At 38.3% G+C, this 7,622-nt stretch overlaps 1 non-coding gene across 1 annotated transcript; it reads left to right on the forward strand.

The window, feature by feature from the left end:
* The first annotated feature begins 687 nt into the window (after window positions 1-687).
* LOC129666713 (U6 spliceosomal RNA) lies at window positions 688-794 on the forward strand. Its single transcript, XR_008718647.1, has one exon. It is a non-coding gene; the product is annotated as a U6 spliceosomal RNA (small nuclear RNA).
* Window positions 795-7,622: the final 6,828 nt, after the last annotated feature.

Below are 7,622 nucleotides of genomic sequence, written 5' to 3' on the forward strand. Positions count from 1 at the left end.
AAATAGACTCATATTTATCATCCTGCACAAAACTTAAGTCCAAGTGGACAAAGATCTCAACATAAAATCAGACACACTAAACCTGTTAGAAGAAAAAGTGAGGAAGATCCTTAAACTCACTTGTACTGATGGAACACCAACAGCACAGGCTCTAAGATCAACAATCAATAAATGGGACCTCATGAAACTGAAAAACTTTTGTAAAGCAAAAGACTCAGTCAATATAACAAAACAACAGCCAGCAGACTGGGAAAATTTCTTCACCAACCCTACATCTGACAGGGGCTAACATCCAGAATACACAGAGAACCCAAGAAATTAAACACCAACAAATTAAATAATCCTATTAAAAATGGAATACAGTGTAAACTTAGAATTCTCAACAGGTGAATATCAAATGACAGAGAAACACGTGAAGAAATGCTCAATGTCCTTAGTTATCAGGAAAAATGCCAAAACGACTCTGAGATTTCACCGCACATCCACCAGAATGGCTAAGATCAATAATTCAAGTGACTGCACATTCTTGAGAAAATGTGGAGAAAGGGGAACCCTCCTCCATTGCAGATGGAATGTAAACTTGTACAATCACTTTGGAAATCAATCTGGTGCTTTCTCTGAATATTGGAAATAGTGCTATCTCAAGAACCAACTATACCACTCCTGGTCTTATATATGAAAGATGCCGTGCTCGCTTCGGCAGCACATATACTAAAATTGGAACTATACAGAGAAGATTAGCATGGCCCCTGCGCAAGGATGACATACAAATTTGTGAAGCGTTCCATATTTTTAGACTTCAACACTCCACTCTCACCAAGGGACAGATCAACTAGACAGAAAACAAATAGGGAAATAAAAACACTTATAGAGACCCTAAATCAAATGGACCTAAAAGACATCTATAGATCTTTTCATCCAAACTCAAAAGAGTATACCTTCTTTTCAGCACCGCATGGAACCTTCTCCAAAATAGACCATATAGTTGGTCATAAAGCAAGCCTCAACAGATACAAAAAGATTGAAATAATCCCTTGTATTCTATCTGACCACCATGGACTTAAGCTGGACCTCAACAACAGAAATAACAAACAGCCTACACGCACATGGAAACTGAACAACTTGTTACTCAACGACAGCTGGGTTAAGGAAGAAATAAAGAAAGAAATTAATTAATTCAAGATATTCCAAGACAAAACCAAATTTAAACAATATCTACATAGTAACCCAGCTCTACAGAAGTTACTAGAAGGGAAACTCCAAACCAAAGAAAACAACTACATCGAGGGAAACAGGGGAAATAGATAACTACACAACAAAAAAAACCAAAAGAAGACAGGCAATGAAATTCAGTGACACCACCAACACCACATCTAAAGTAAGTAACAATTGTTGGTCACTAGTTTCTATCAACATCAGCGGACTCAACTCCCCAATTAAAAGACACAGACTAACAGAATGGTTGCGGAAACAGGATCCATCATTCTGTTGCATCCAAGAAACACACTTATGCAACAAAGATAAACACTACCTCAGAGTAAAGGGCTGGAAAAATGTCTTTCAAGCAAATGGTTCCAGAAAACAAGCAGAAGTAGCCATCCTAATATCTAATAAAATAGACTTTCAACCCAAGTTAATCAAAAAAGATAAGGACGGCCACTATATTCTCATCAAAGAAAAAATCCACCAAGAGAACATCACAATTTTGAATATCTATGACCCAAATACAAGAGCACCTACATTCATAAATGAAACAATATTAAAGCTTAAATCACACATTGATCCTAAAACTCTAATAGTGGGAGACTTCAACACTACACTCTCACCAAGGGACAGATCAACTAGACAGAAAACAAATAGGGAAATAAAAACTCTTACAGAGACCCTAAATCAAATGGACCTAATAGACATCTATAGATCTTTTCATCCAAACTCAAAAGAGTATACCTTCTTTTCAGCACCACATGGAACCTTCTCCAAAATAGACCATATAGTTGGTCATAAAGAAAGCCTCAACAGATACAAAAAGATTGAAATAATCCCTTGTATTCTATCTGACCACCATGGACTTAAGCTGGACCTCAACAACAACAGAAATAACAAACAGCCTACACGCACATGGAAACTGAACAACCTGTTACTCAACGACAGCTGGGTTAAGGAAGAAATAAAGAAAGAAATTAAAGACTTCCTAGAATTCAATGAAAATGAAGGCACAACATACCCAAATTTATGGGACACATTGAAAGCAGTGCTCAGGGGAAAATTTATAGCACTAAGTGCCTGCAAGAAGAAATTCGTAACATCACATACAAACAACTTAATGGCCCAACTGAAAACCCTAGAAAAAAAAGAAGCAGATACACCCAAGAGGAGCAGAAGGCTGGAAATAATCAAACTCAGGGCTGAAATCAATCAATTAGAAACAAATAAAACTATTCAAAGAATCAATGAAACAAAAAGCTGGTTCTTTGAGAAAATCAACAAGATAGACAAACCCTTAGCCAAACTAACTAAAAAGCAGAGAGAATCTATCCAAATCAACAAAATCAGAGATGAAAAGGGTGACATAACTACAGACACAGAGGAAATTCAAACAATCATTAGGTTATACTACAAAAGCCTATATGGCACAAAATTTGAAAATCTAAATGAAATGGACAATTTTCTTGATAGATTCCATCTTCCAACATTAAGTCAAGATCAGGTAGAACGACTGAACAGCCCTATATTCCCCAAGGAAATTGAAGCAGTCATTCACAGTCTCCCCTCCAAAAAAAGCCCTGGGCCAGATGGTTTCAGCGCAGAATTCTACCAGACCTTCAAAGAAGTGCTCACACCAATTCTCCTCAAACTATTCCACAAAATAGAAACAGAAGGTACATTAACAAACTCATTCTTTGAAGCAACAGTCACCCTGATACCAAAACCACACCACGGCCCAACAAAAAAAGAGAACTTCAGACCTATCTCTCTTATGAACATTGATGCAAAAATACTCAATAAAATACTTGCAAACCGAATCCATGAACACATCAAAGATATCATCCACCAAGACCAAGTGGGCTTCATCCCAGGCATGCAAGGGTGGTTCAACATACAGAAATCCATCAATGTAATCCACCACATAAATAAACTGAAGGAGAAAAACCACATGATCATCTCCTTAGATGCTGAAAAAGCATTTGAAAAAGTCCAACACCCATTTATGTTTAAAGTCTTGGAGAGATCAGGGATACAAGGCACATACCTAAAGATAGTGAAGGCAATATACAGCAAGCCTATAGCCAACATCAAACTCAATGGAGAGAAACTTAAATCAATTTCACTGAAATCAGGGACAAGACAAGGCTGCCCACTCTCTCCCTACCTCTTCAACATAGTACTTGAAGTCCTAGCCAGAGCAATAAGACAACTAAAGAAGATCAAGGGGATACAAATCGGAAAGGAAGAGGTCAAAGTGTCACTATTCGCAGATGATATGATAGTGTATATGATCGACCCCAAGAATTCAACCAGAGAACTCCTCCAGTTGATAAACTCCTTCAGAAAACTGGCAGGATACAAAATCAACTCAAAAAAATCAGAAGCCCTCCTGTATACCAAAGACAAAAGGGCTGAGAAAGAAATTAGGGAAACAACACCCTTCACAATAGCCACTAATAACATAAAGTACCTTGGGGTGACACTAACCAAGCAAGTGAAATACCTGTTTGAGAAAAACTTCAAGTCTCTGAAGAAAGAAATTGAAGAAGATCTCAGAAGATGGAAAGATCTCCCGTGCTCATGGATTGGTAGAATTAACATTGTGAAAATGGCCATCCTGCCAAAAGCAATCTACAGATTCAATGCAATTCCCATCAAAATACCAACTCAATTCTTTACAGACCTTGAAAAAAAGATTCTCAGCTTCATATGGAGAAACAAAAAACCCAGAATCTCCAAAACAATCCTGTACAACAATAGGTCATCTGGAGGTATCTCCATCCCCGATCTCAAGTTGTAGTACAGAGCAATAGTAATAAAAACTGCATGGTATTGGCATAAAAACAGAAAAGAGGATCAATGGAACCACATAGAAGACCCAGAAATAAACCCACACACCTATGAATACTCGGTATTTGACAAAGAAACCAAAACCATTCAATGGAAAAAAGACAGCATCTTCAACAAATGGTGCTGGTCCAACTGGATGTCCACATGCGGAAAAAGTGAAAATAGATCCATATTTATCACCCTGCACAAAACTAAAGTCCAAGTGGATCAAAGACCTCAACATAAAACCAGATACTCTAAATCTGTTAGAAGAAAAAGTGGGGAACAGCCTAGAACTCATTGGCACAGGAGACAACTTCCTGAACAGAACACCAACAGCACAGGCTCTAAGAGCAACAATCAATAAATGGGACCTCATGAAATTGAAAAGTTTCTGTAAAGCAAAGGACACTGTCATCAAAAGAAAACGCCTGCCTACAGATTGGGAAAGAATCTTCACTAACCCTTTATCTGACAGAGGACTAATATCGAGTATATACAAAGAACTAAAGAAGCTGAAAAGCAGCAAACCAAGTAATCCAATTAAAAAAATGGGGAATAGAGCTAAACAGAGAATTTTCGACAGAGGAATATCGAATGGCAGAGAAACACTTAAAGAAATGCTCATCCTCCTTAGCCATCAGGGAAATGCAAATCAAAATGACCCTGAGATATCACCTTACACCCATCAGAATGGCCAAGATGAAAAACTCAAGGGACAACACATGCTGGAGAGGTTGTGGAGAAAGGGGAACCCTCCTCCACTGCTGGTGGGAATGTAAACTGGTACAACCACTCTGGAAATCTATCTGGCACTTTTTAAGACAATTAGGAATAGTGCTTCCTCAAGACCCAGCTATACCACTGCTAGGTATATACCCAAACTTTGCTCAAGTACACAAAAGGGATATTTGTTCAACCATGTTTATAGCAGCTTTATTTGTAACAGCCAGAACCTGGAAACAACCCAGATGTCCATCAACGGAGGAATGGGTACAGAAATTGTGGTATTTTTACACAATGGAATACTACTCAGCAATCAAAAAGGAGGAAATCATGAAATTTGCAGGCAAATAGTGGGATCTAGAAAAGATCATCGTGAGTGAAATATCCCAGAAGGAGAAAGACAAACACGGTATATACTCACTTATATAGACCTATAAAATATGATAAACATAATGAAATCTATACACCTAAAAAAGATAATCAAGAGAGCAGACATGGGGTAAGATGATCAATCCTCGTGTTGAAAGACAAAGGGGATGCGCATTGAACATTGACAGGAGTCTACTGAGCGCATTTGAAAGACTCTAACTAGCAGTGTTTTCAAAGCAAAGACTCATGACCAAACCTTTGGCAGAGTACAGGGAATCATAAGAAAGAAGGGGAGTTAGTCTGATGAGGAAAGGATAGGAGCTCCACAAGGACCAAATATATCTGGGCACAGGGTCTTTTCTGAGACTGACATGCAACCAAGGACCATGTATGAATGTAACCTAGAACCCCTGCTCAGATGTAGCCTGTGGTAGCTCAGTAACCAATGGGTTTCCCATAGTGAGGGGAACAAGGACTATTTCTAACAGGAACTCAATGACTGGCTCTTTGGCCTCCCCACCCCACAAGGGAGGAGCAGTCCTGTTAGGCCACAGAGGAGAGCTTTGCAGCCAGTCCTGAAGATACCTGATCAGATGAATGGGGAGGAGGTCCTCCCCAATTAGTGGACTTGGCAAGGGGCACGGTGGAGATGAGGGAGGGAGGGAGGGACTGGGAGGGAATGAGGGATCGGGACATGGCTGGGATACAGAGTTAATAAAATGTAACTGATAAGAAAAAAATAAAATTCAAAAAAAAAAAAGATGCTTCACCATACAACAACAACAAAAAAATTTGCTCAACCATGTTTATTGCAGTTTTATTCACAATAGCAAAAAACTGGAAACAACTGAAGAATGGATAAAGAAATTGAGGTACACATGGAATCTACTCTGCCATTAAAAACAGGGAAATCCACTTGTAAGTTTGCGTATACGATGTGTGAGTGAGGTAACACAGACCTAGAAAGACACACATGGTAGATGCCCACTGCATCTATACAAGTTCAAGGGGTCCAGAGTTTTTCTACACTTAAGAGAGCAGGTGAATGTTAATTAAGTTTTTTTTTTCCTTTTGCTTGATAGTTTGTGTGGCCAGAATTTCACTTTAAGTAGAATTAATTATGCTCTTTCCCCACAATTTGAAAAAGTTTCATACTCCATAGATAGTTCTTTCTATGTTTTGTTAATTACTAATTATTTTAGTGAAAGTCCCTTTATCCTTCCACTTTGTTGATTATTCCTTGCTGTGCCTGTCATCTAAACTTTAAAGGATTAAGCTTGTGGTATTTACTTAAATAAGCATTGTCTTTGGGTTATCCTCTTAAACATTTGCAACTAGGAAAAAAAAGAAAAACTCACCTTTCTTTTTCATGTTTCTTCCTGTTGTATTTGAGTGAAAGCTCTTTTGTCTTTTTTCTGTTCATTAATTGTTTCATGACTTAAACGGTCATTTAAACAGAACCAAAAGTTAATTTAGGAGACAAGTCTTTTAATCATACTATTTTCCTGTTTTAGGAACACACTTCATTAACCAAAGCATGAAACATTTCATCTTCTCTCTTTTAATCTCTGAAATACAGTTAATAGTGACTGGGCTAACAAATTGTAATTATGGCTCTGTTAACCACGTTGGGTCCACACCACCTCAAATGTTATTTTTGGTTTTCAGAATCACTTTGGATATTACCGAAACTTTTAATAGTATACAGGCATCTCTCCTTTGCATGACTTATATCTTTAAGATACATAGAATGTGTTTTACATGCTCATTAATATTAATTGTTCCTGTCATAGCAGATGCATAAGAGTTTGACAAAGACGATCGATTTCCCCAGAAATTGCCTCTCTATAAATTTTATTCACTTCTATCTCTTTTCTCTCTCTCCCCCCTCTCTCCTTCTCTCTCTTTCCCCTTCCCTCATGGTGTGTGTGTGTGTGTGTGTGTGTGTGTGTGTAAATACATGCAAGCACATGCGATGATGGAGATGGAGGTCAAAGAACACCTTGGTATTGGTCCTCATATTCCACCATGTTTAAAGAGGATCTATTTGCTGTTTTGCTTCTGAGTATGGCAGGCTAACTGGCCTGTGAGCTTTAGGAACTTTTGTGAACACCTCACACCTCGTAAGTCCTTTGGGATTTGATAAACATGATGTGTCCATTCCCCTGTGATTCTGGTGACTTCAATTTACATTCTTATGCTTGTGTGAAAAGTTGTTGTATCCACTAAATCTCCAAAGCCCTTACTCGTGTCTCTTGAAATCTTAGATTTCAACGTTTCTTATTATCTTGAAATTAACATTTCTTTTCCTATCTGTGTCTTTTTGAAACATTATCTATTTATTTATTCACTTTTCATCCCAACTGTAGCCCTTTCCTCCCTGTCCCACCCTCCCTCCCTTTTTCTCCTTCCTTCCTCCCCTACTTCTCAGAAATAGGGAGACACCTGCCCCATCAACCTACCCAAGATCATCAAGTCACATCAGGACTGAA

This window comes from Psammomys obesus, unplaced genomic scaffold, assembly GCF_907164565.1.
Source record: "Psammomys obesus unplaced genomic scaffold, mPsaObe1.curated_primary_1811, whole genome shotgun sequence".
Classification (NCBI taxonomy): Eukaryota; Metazoa; Chordata; class Mammalia; order Rodentia; family Muridae; genus Psammomys; species Psammomys obesus.